Source organism: Leptinotarsa decemlineata, unplaced genomic scaffold (genome assembly GCF_025532065.1).
Source record: "Leptinotarsa decemlineata unplaced genomic scaffold, Ldec_3_MD MMD2_tig00000133_RagTag_RagTag, whole genome shotgun sequence".
Lineage (NCBI taxonomy): Eukaryota > Metazoa > Arthropoda > Insecta > Coleoptera > Chrysomelidae > Leptinotarsa > Leptinotarsa decemlineata.
Window position 1 is genome coordinate 6,389,891 of NW_027412542.1, and position 11,622 is coordinate 6,401,512.

The 11,622-nt window shown below is 33.8% G+C and overlaps 1 protein-coding gene across 2 annotated transcripts in view; it reads left to right on the forward strand.

The window, feature by feature from the left end:
- Positions 1-11,037, forward strand: part of LOC111502608 (longitudinals lacking protein, isoforms F/I/K/T-like) — a 37,030-nt gene extending 25,993 nt beyond the window's left edge. The window contains exon 2 of one of the 2 annotated variants that reach the window (XR_012464845.1): positions 10,620-11,037. The gene's annotated coding sequence lies outside the window, so the exon portion shown is untranslated. Of the gene's footprint in view, positions 1-4,620; positions 4,933-10,619 lie in introns of those variants that run through there. The other variant, XR_002721749.2, reaches the window with a different exon arrangement.
- The last annotated feature ends 585 nt before the right edge of the window (positions 11,038-11,622 follow it).

Here is an 11,622-nt window from a genome sequence, read left to right on the forward strand (position 1 = left end):
TTATGAATTGTTAGGTAGCTAAAATTGACATGGCTGAATTCCTTATGAAATTATCTTTTTAACACTTTCTACTTTCCCTATTAAAATTGTTTGGGTGATAGTCACCGAGGTAGGGGAAAGAGGTATGACAGTTGAGGTTATGATAGGAAGATGTCCCGCTTGGATTACAAATCGATGTGTTTTTGCATTTTTTTCAGAACACATGTGTTTTGAAGATATTCGATCTGTTCGTTTTCGGTGCCCCACCCTGTATATCTAGTTATAATGCAAAAGCCAAAAACCAGCTAAAAATATTAATTTTTACATTATGTCTACAATTCTTCGAAAGGTACTAAGTAATAAGTTGAATTTCATTGTAACTTATCGTATATTTTTAACAAAATTACAATGAATCATACGTTTTCTTTTCTCTTTCAGTTGAATGCAGTAAAATTTGGTTTAGATATACAATAAGATTTCGGTGGTTTCATCAGTAATCCTCTAGGACTACTAATGTAATTATATCAGAATTATTTTTCCCGATTAGATTCGGATGGGTTTATCATAAAATTCTACTGCTTGCACAACATTGATTTTGAAATACTGAAATCCTACGATTCCGGATGATTTTCAGACGGTTGTGGCCCTTAGAAGCTGTAACACATTTTCCGTTGGCATTGGAATCACGGGCTGGTTATCATTTTCCAATTCAATTTTTCTTTTATATATGTTTGAATACTCTTTAGAACTATTTTATCGCAATCAAAAAATGAGTGCTTCAAAATTCGTCATGCAATTCGCTTGAACATAGCTTCTTTTAAGCATGTAAAGTGGATTCTTTTCAAACGAAACACAAAAGTATGACACAGTGTCACTTCAAAACAGTAGGACATTACCAGTCTTATATGAAACTGGACTTTGGCATGAGTATTTGCTTTGAATAGAAACAATACAACAGGATCGTTTGTCATCAAAATATGGTCATTAGCTTCATGTTTTGGGTAGGTAGGATTTTTCAATGACATTCCAAGTAATGAATAATATTATCTGTTTTCACATTAACATATTATATGACCTCAAATGCTGATGAGTAACAAATGACCTTCGGTGACAAGCGTCCATATTATTTCTCGTCTGATTGTGAGCAAAAACCAATCCGGAGTTCAATTCCATATGTAGTGGACAGATGACACTGTATGCATACCTATATAGGTTAAAATATAGATGATGAGTATTTTCAGAAAAGTTTTTTATGCTATTTTTATATTGAAGATGTTGACTAAAATTTAAGTGTTGACAAAATTGTCAAATTTTATAGTAAATCACTTTGTTGTAATATATGGAGTTTATTTTTTCTATGATAGAAGAGCCAACCTAGAACTATTTTATATTAAGCATTTTTAATGATATTGAAATAATATTTATAGTGTATTAAGTTTAGCTCGTTTCATTTATTGACAATATATATTTCATAAAATATGGTTTTATTTGATACCTCCACATGAAACTGTAATAACGGGTGTAATAACATCTTGAAGTACAGGTACATATTTTCAACAATTGTAAATAATCGAGTTTTTTCTTAGTTATCCAGTTGTAGGTTTTGGTTAATGGTGTTAAGTTTGGGTCATTATATAAACTATAGCATTTTCAAACTTTTACATTGAACATTAATGTACATTAATGTCCTATAAGGACATTTTGAAACTTATACATTAAATATTAATGTACAATAAACATTAATGTACATTAAACATTAACTTTCTTATTAGTCAGTGGGCTCTGCTTGAAGACTGGCAGTAAACAAATCTAAAGAAATGAACTTTAAACGTTCAAGGCAGTCTCAAATATACCTAAACAATAGGTTGAATGGACTGACGCCTATCAGAAAACAACTACTCCCCTGCCTAATACCACGAAGGGCGTTGGATTATATCCGACAGGCGTCAGTGCAGGAATCTTTATATGCAGGAAATTTTCTGTGAAGTTTCCTGCACTGACGCATGTCGGAAATAATCCAACGCCCTTCGTGGTATTAGCCAGGGGAACAGTTATTTTCTGATAGGCGTCAGTCCATTCAACCTACTGTGTAGGTATATTCGAGACTGGCTTGAACATTCAAGGTTCATTTCTTTAGATTTGTTAATGTACAAGTTTGAAAATGTCCTTATAGGACGATACTGCAGTAACGTTAGTTACAAATAAAAGTGGTAAAGAACATAGAAAGTTTCAATTGACTTTTCTTCATTATGATTTCCTACCATGTAGTAACGGCTACATCCATCAATTTAATATGTAAATTTGTATTATATTCTGGAATTTCTCAATCCACTAAGAATTGGGAGAGATTTAAGACAAACAATACTAATCAGTACTACAAATATTTGAATCTTGAAGTGAAAAAAATCCGATCTCATACAATAACTTGAAAACTTGATACAGAAATACATCCTTTCTCAACATTTTTTGTTGAAAATTCTATTCAGTTTCATCCTTTTTATGTTGAGAAGGTATATATTTACAACCAAAACTAAAAATGCATTATAATGGAATAATCAGTCGATTTTTTACGCAAAAAGCAATACGCATTTTATGCAATGTCTTCATTTTTTTTTTCTGAGTTAACATTGGTTTTAGGCCTTTGATTTATTGTGTAGCTTCATTATAATGTTCACCTCATCTATTTAGCAGGTTCTATATTTTTCTACACAACTCTGCTCCATCAAGAAATCAACTGATTACTATAGTTACTTCTCATTCTTGAAATGATGGAAAAACGTCGATCTTTGAAAATTTCGCAACAAATACTCCAGATATATACTTTAGATTTCAAATAACCCCATAAGAAGTAATCGAGAGGAGTCAAATTGGGGGATCTAGCCGGCCATTCGATCGTTCCACGTCTTCTGATCCACCTATTGGGAAAAACCTCGTTTAAATAATTTCTAACTGTACGTGCAAAATGCGGTGGAGCTCCGTCTTATTGGTAGTAAATAGTACGATGTATCTCATTTGGATGATTAACATCAGAAAAATGTATTTGTAATGTAGGCACTAAAAAGGTAATCAAAAAATCTAGATAAACCTCAACATTAACAGTGCCCTCAAAAAAGTAAGGCCAATAATTTTATTGTTAATGATAACAGCCCAAACGTTAACTTTTTCAGGATATTGAGTGTGAGTCGCACACTTCCAGTGAGGATTTTCTCTGCTCCAATATGTACAGTTCTGTCTGTTAACTGTTCTATTTAAATGAAACGTCGCTTCATCAGAAAACACTATTTTGTTTATGAACTGCAAATCTGCGTTCATTTTGTCCATCATCAATTCACAGAATTCTTGCCTTCTATTAGGATCATCTTCATTTAACTCCTGAACCAACTGAACTTTGTAAGTGTGGTATTTTTCTTTATGCAAAACTCTCAAAATAGATGATTCACTTACATCATTGTCGGCGACAAGTCCTTGAGTTGTCTTATGCGGATTTTCCTCAATCTCTAGAAGTACATCTAACTTTTTTTCATCAGTAAATTGAACATTTCTACCTGGTTTTCCAATATTTTTTACATGTTCAGTTTCACGAAATTTTTTTCAATTTTGCTAACTGTAGACTGCAACACGTGTTGACCAGGGTATTTATTATTAAAAATATTTCACAAACCTCCTTCTTGTTTAATTACCACAACCAATCATAATTAAAATGTCTATTCTTTGAGTCTCGGACAAATGAGCCATAATTAAATTTAATACGCCCACAAATTGTATACTGATGTCTTTTAGTAACTTTAAATACCTAAATGACAGCATCCTACTAAATTCATATTAATTGTTTATTTGACTTTTTGTCTAATATTTCAGTATCTTCAAAGATTTTTTCCAGGATTCAAGGTTAGTAAGGAGCGTGTTACAGGGTCTGTTTAATAGATGGTCTGTTTAATACATCAGGTTATTGTCAAGAAGTGAATAACGGTGGTCATTTTGAACATTTAATTTAATTGTAAAAATTAATTTTCTCAGTTATAATTGCACCAAACTTAAAAATCTTTATATTGCCGAACAGAGGACTAAAATCCCTTTCCAACAAGGTGCCATAAGACCCCCTCTGCTATTTAAAATTTTCGAGGGGGTGCTTATAATTCAGAAGGGGTGCTGGAGGGGGATAATATTTTCATACTGTAAATTGTCAATTTAAGAATAAAAATCGACCTGTTTCAGGTTCCTTTCACATAGTACACAATAACGATAAAATGAATGTATTCCATACATATGGACCGCACTGTATGTACGCGCGTTCATAGAGGTAGACATACTGTCGCCGTTTTGCGTTATGTTACTGCGCGGTTTACCCTCCTATAAAAAGTTATAACTTCAAAAAATTCAAATTGAAATGTCGTAAATATGTTATCATACATTTTTATGAAATATCGTCCAATTCCGTTACATAAAATTTTCTCCGTTGTTGATCGATTGCCTCATCATATATACGAATCATATTCCATACGAATCACGAGGTATATACTTGAATATTTGCTTGACTCCCAAATTGCATATCTTCCAACACATTCAGGCTCCTTGTCTGTTTATATTTTCAAATCGAAATTTCATGTGTACTTATTGAAACTTACATTTACTTATTTTCAGAGCCGGGTTATCGTGTCTTTCAAAACTACACTGAATGTCTCCGATGCCACAGGAGATACAAATACAAGAAAAACTGTGTCCAACACATACGTTTCCAGTGTTCCAGAATACCTCAGTTTGTATGCAGTATCTGCAATAAAAGTTACAGATACAAAAGAGATATGATCCATCACGTATCAGAGAAGCATTTTTTCTCACAATTGAGTAGCTGATTGAGACGAGCATTCCGGATATATCTTATTGATGACGTGTAGTTGATTTTGAAATATTTTAACTGTATTATTCTGGAAGGTATATTGTTTTTCCAAATAAGTTTTGTTTTTTATTTGCCATAGCAAGAATGAGGAAGAAAATGAACCTTACCTAACAATATTTCCGTTTTTTCTAGGAAATACTTCATTGCCAGATTTTTATCACACAATTTGAAAAACCGTTGCTATCACAGTGAAACAACGTGTTTTACTATACAATAACTTTTCAGTCGTAGTAGCACTGAATACGTGTAGTTATTAGTGTAATTACAGTTTTGTAAACTATTTACTGAAAATCTCACAACACAGTATTACTTGTGAACATTTTCATGGATTTCAGAAGTACCTATCGACAAATTTCATCACACAGTTTTTCGTCATAAAATTCAACCACAAAAGTGAGTTTTGAAGTATAAGAACGATCATTTAAAAGCTATTTTTGTCATAGAAAAGGACTCAAGATTACACAAGATTAAACCCAAAAATAATTGCAACAAAATATGGACAAAATATAATGAGCTGTTTTCTCGGCTTCCGCTCCGTGTTCTGTGTAATTTTTTCTCATAAGGATTATTCTCACAACGTTTCACAAGTGATGTCTTGAGTCTAGTTGAAAAACTCCAAACATCACCAGAAATGGGATGTGAAACGTTGTGAAAATAATTCTTATTAGAATAAATTACACAGCTGTTTCAGCCTATTGGGCATCGTCAGTACCGGGCAGGCGGTCCTCGATTGAAAACAAAATGAGAAAAAACAAGAAAGTACTTGATAAAAATAGCTGCGTAAACGCAAGCGAAACATAAGTGGAATCACCTATTGGTGTGACACCCAAGTCAACTTGCCAAGTTTTTATGTCAGTGTTGGTGATTTGACCAATCAGCCGATAACTGCGGCAGCAGAAATTTGGGAAGCTAACCTGAAATGCCATCGCAAAACGAATCCACATGTTTCTAGAAATGATATGAAATCTAGAAAGGTTAATGCAGTCAAGCTGCTGGAGAATAATTCCATGAAAATCAAAAAATAAATAGATAAGTATTTTTTGATCATTCCCATATTGATTTCAATTCAAGAGCCACCGGTAGACAACTGTTTCAGCCTATTGGGCATCGTCACTACCGGGCAGGCGCGGTCCTCGATTGAAGACAAAATGAGAAAAACCAAGAAAGTACTTGATAAAAATAGCTGCGTAAACGCAAGCGAAACATAAGTGGAACCACCTATTATTGGTGTGACACCCAAGTCAACTTGCCAAGTTTTTATGTCAGTGTTGGTGGTTTGACCAATCAACCGACAACTGCAGTAGCAAAAATTTGGGAAGCTAACCTGGAATGCCATCGGAAAACGAATCCACATGTTTTTAGAAATTATATGAAATCGAGAAAGGTTTATGCAGTCATGCTGCTGGAAAATAATTCCATGAAAATCAAAAGATGAATAGATAAGTACTATTCAGACCATACTCACATTGATTTCAGTTTAAGAGCCACCAGTAGACAGCTGTTTCAGCCTATTGGGCATCGTCAGTACCGGGCAGGCGGTCTTCGATTGAAGACATATCCACCAACACTGACATGAAAACTTGACAAGTTCACTTGGGTGTCACACCAATAGTTGGTTCTACTTATCTCTCGCTTGCGTTTACACATTTATTTTCAATAAGTACTTTTCTTGGTTATTCACATTTTGTCTTCAATCAAGGACCGCATTCCCGGTACTGACGATACCCAATTGGCTGAAACAGCTGTCTACCGGTGGCTCTTGAATTGAAATCAATATGTGAATGATCATTATAGTACTTACTTATCTATTTATCTATTGATTTTGATAGAATTATTTTTCAGCAGCACAAAGGATTTGAAGCTTTCGAACTTCTATTCATCATATGCGAGCGCTTTCGACAGCTGGTCGTGCTATCTAATCCAGTCATTTTAGGTTTTTTAAACCTCAATCTGCAAAAAAAATCCTACTAAGCTGAATTTTGGTATACACCTTCATTATGGCGTTTTTTTATTGAAGATGTGAAAAATCGACATTGATATCGTGCCGGCTAAAAAAGTTATAAGGGTCAAATGGTCACGAACACTCAGTTTTTCGCGAATATCTCGCGACTTGTTGCTCTGAGGTCAATAAAGGTCATTATAAAAATTATTCCTCATACGATTATCTACTACAAAAAATGTTCCTTGCATTTTTCTGTAAAGTCAACCATTTTCGGACTAGAGCGCTGAGAAAGCAAGTAAAATGTACTCACATAGGGTATTGTACACCGCATACATATAAGGCGTTAACTCTTTTGCTTTTTATCAATGTATTTGAGTTTTCTTGAAACTTCTAACTTCTACTCCGGCGTTTTGAGAAAAAATACTTATATTATAGAGGTTTCGGAACTTAGTAAAATCTACTATACACAATACAAATGACCTCCACTGGCAGATGTTTCGTTCTTTATTGTAAACATTTCTATCATGGTTCATCACTCTCAGGTACTCATCGATCCGTTATTGCTATTTTAACGAATTAGTTTTTAAAAAATTGAGGAAAATCTTTGTGAATATTTACAATATGAATTAAGTCCATATCCAACAGCACTATTTGATAATGTTGGCATGAGAAAAAGTCAGAAATCAAAAATATATCAATACTTGGAGCCAATTAATTATCAATTAGTTAATGTAATAATGCAACATACATAATTGATGGTGGATTCCTCATGCATCATTGTATGGCAAAAAAATGATACTTTCAATATTATCATCAACAAATATATAAATTATTTATCAAACAATTTTGGTTAAAATACTGTTGTCATTTTTGATGGTTACTCCGATACTAGTAAAAATATCAAAGCGATGGAACAACTAAGACGAACCGCAGCCATTTCTACATTTTGTGAAGTGCACTTCAATGAATCGATGGAAGTTCCTGTCAGTCAAGAAAAATTTTTATCTAATCGATTTAACAAAAGAAAAATGATTGAAATGCCCCTTGAGAATTTCGAAAAAGTTGGTATTTCTACAAGACAATCACGTGATCTTGCTGACGTCTTAATAGTTGAAACAGCAATTGAAAAATCAATAAATAATACTACAATTATCGTTGGCGAAGACATAGATCTATTGATACTTCTCATAGCATACACAGAAATACTTGATCAACCTACATCCATTTTTTTAAGAAACCAGGGAATAACAATGTTGAAACAAAAATATACTCGACTGAGAGCCTCAACAAGTATCCACACTGCAAAAAAATATTCTGTTTCTACATGCTATGAACGAATGTGACACAACTTCAACACTTTTTGGGAAAGGAAAACTTAAAGTCATGAAGATGTTTAAAAAAAGACCCGATTTACACAATTCTGCAGAAATATTCCAACAAAAAAATTGCGCTCGAGATGCCCTTGTCAAAGCTGGAATACATTTTCTACTAGCAATGTACGGTGCTCCAAAATCAGAAAATTCAATTGACAATTACAGACACTGCAGCCGTGCTAAACTAACAAGACAAAGCACAGCTGTGAAATTTCAATTATTACCACCCACTTCTTCAGCAGCTCAACAGCATATTTATCGAGTTTATTATCAAATACAAACCTGGCTAGGAAAAGAAATTCACCCAGAACTGTGGGGTTGGGAGTTGAAAAATAATATATTACAACCAATAACAACTTTTGTAATTGTACAAAAGGTTGTGGCGGCAAATGTGGATGTAAAAAAATTGGATTGAGATGTTCTAAATCTTGTGGACATTGTCGTGGTCAGTGATGCTTGAACGCAGAGTCCACTAGTGAAGAAAATGATGAAGATGTTGATTTAAATACAGCAATAGGTCCACTCTATGTTTCATCAGCAACTTTTGATGAAGTTGAAATTGAGGATATCGACGACGAATAAATATAAAAGAAAATCATAAAAAAAATTTTTTCAATTTTTCAATGTACAAATAAAAAATTATTGAGCATAAAATAAAAAAAAACCTTTTAGTACAGTTCATGGATTATGCCTACGGGGGAAACCATGTAAAAAAAAACGCGCCTTGCATTCTACCTCAAAGGTGGTGCGGAAACGAGTGCATTATCATAATGTAGTCGCTTTCTCAGCGCTTTAGTCCGAAAACGGTTGATTTTACAGAAAAATTTAAGAGACATTTTTGTAGATAATCGTATGAGGAATAATTTTTATAATGACTTTTATTGACCTCCCAGCCATAGGTCGCGATATATTCCCAAAAAACTTATTTTATGATCCTCATAACTTTTTTAGCCGGCACGATATCAATGTCGAATTTTCACATCTTCATTAAAACGCCATAATGAAGGTGTATACCAAAAATTCTGCTCAGTAGGAATTTTTCCGCAGATAAAACCTTAAATGACTGGACTAATCATCTTCTTGACTCTACTCAAACTGAACGTTTCATCCTCTTACTTGTTCCTATGCGATTAGAACGTCTTAGTGCAGGTACTGCAGGTAAATTCGCTGTATTTGGGTCACATCAGGTAATATCCTTTGTGTCGGATTTTTTCTAGGTTCACTGTTTCTAGGAATGTGTAATGTATTGTGTAGTATATTGAATGTTAGGTCTTGTGTTTTGATTTGTATTTGTTCCTCGATAAGTGAATTATGACTTTTACATTAATGGATGTTTAAGTTTTCCCAGATGTCCATAAGGTTTCCTGATGTGACCCAAATACAGGCAAATTTACCTGCAGTAACTGCACTGACATTCTAACCGCATAAAAGAATAAACAAGAGGATGAAACGTTCAGTTTGAATAGAGCCAAGATGATAGCACGTCCAGCTGTTGAAAGCACTCGCATATAATAAATAGAAGTTAGAAAACTTCAAATCGTTTTTGTGACATATGTTAATATTGAAATACTGAAAATAAAGGAAAATTAGTTGCATCATTCAAAAAACTCCAATTGAATAGAGGGGGTTCAGGATACATAGATGAAAGCTATACTTGATGTAGCAGTAGAGTACCCGATGGATACTGGTAGTAAATGATTTTTTTTCTTGTGTTCAGTTTGAGTATTCTCACTTTTTTGTTTGAATATCTCAATTCTTTGATAATCCATTACTCAGTCTGAAGAAAACATTCTATACTGTCAAAGAGACACGTCACTGTCTTTTCTGAGTTCAATTTGTTGATATTCCCATTAAATTTTACGTTGATATAATGACGTTGTACAATTTTTTAAGATTTATGTTTGGGTAACACGATATAGATAAATATTTCAAAATGCAGCTTAATACGTTCACATATATCGAAAAACACTACATATGCGATCTGATGCCAAACGGATATCATATGTGATGTAAAATTGATGTGTGTGTTTAGTTGGAAAATTAGTGGAGAAATATCCTTTTTCAACACCAAATTATGATGAGTTAGAAACTAATTCATCATTACACTTCATTATGTGTCTACATGTGATAGTTTAATAGACAATCTAGATAGAATATCATGTATAGGTGATTGAAATAATGTAAGGAAAAAATAATTTTATGGATATTATAACATTCAAGATTCAATTCATAGTAGAGTAGTTGAAGGTAGAAATTTTATTCTTATTCACTCCTCTATCAATATTTTCTCCAATTTCATCAACCCCGAACAATGATCCACCCTGCCATACTCTCAATGGTTTACCGATCTGCTTTTGTCAGTTCAGTAATAACTACTTGTATAAATAACTTGTAATATTCTTATGTACCTAAGTGATTCTTAATTCAGGTTATTATTGGCCAACACGGATGAGAGAAAACACATCTGATTCAAAGTACGATGTAAAACCACCTTGTCCAAATTCCTGCAAGAGGAGATGTCCTTACCGATTCAGTGAAGAACGAAGAAAGGAAATAAATAGAGAATATTGGTCTCTATCACGATCAGAGAGAAAACTCTTCCTAGACACTCACACTACCAGAGAAGAATGTAAAAATAGAAGACCCACATCGATGAATATCAGGAATCGTACAGTGACATTAAATTATTTTCTCCTCAGTGATCAAGGTGCAAACAGTCAAGTTTGTAAAACATTCTTTATGGCTACTCTTGGTTATAGAATTATCAAGAATGCTTCTCATTGATTCTCAGATGTTGTGATGAAATTTATATTAAAATTGACTAAAATTATATTCCTTCCAAAAAAGTGTGGCTCTTCTTCTCCTGACCCAAAGACCCAAAGTGACAAACGTTCACCACAGAAGAGTAAACAATCGGAGTTGTCATTTCTGAGCGCGGAAAAAATTTGAATAAGTTCTTGCCCAGCTGCCATATCATTGGATGAAGCAAATAAAAAACAGTGAAAACAATCCGGCTTGGGAATGCTGACGACGGAAACAAAAAAAAAATACTGTCCTGTGTAACATAATGAAACACAGAATAGACTCAAACTATTCGCTCAGTTGATCCATCCTGCTCCACACAAAATGACGGTTAAGGGATTTGTTATATCGAAGGCATCGCTCCCAAATGTATCTTCTGATTGTTAACTCTTCTGCTTTAACCGTCCAACATCGAGTCATTCCAGCTCCCTGGTAGATTTTTCAAACTCGCCCTTTCCTGTGGTTTTGACAACATCGAAACATTGCACTGCGAGCGTCGATGAAGCGTAGTCTATAGTGTAGTCTAGTGTATCTATAGCAAAAAAGATATCAAAATTACAGCTCCCAGGTAGGTTGTTCAAACTCGCCAATAGCGCAGAACGGTCTTATTGAGCCCTGCTTGAGATTAT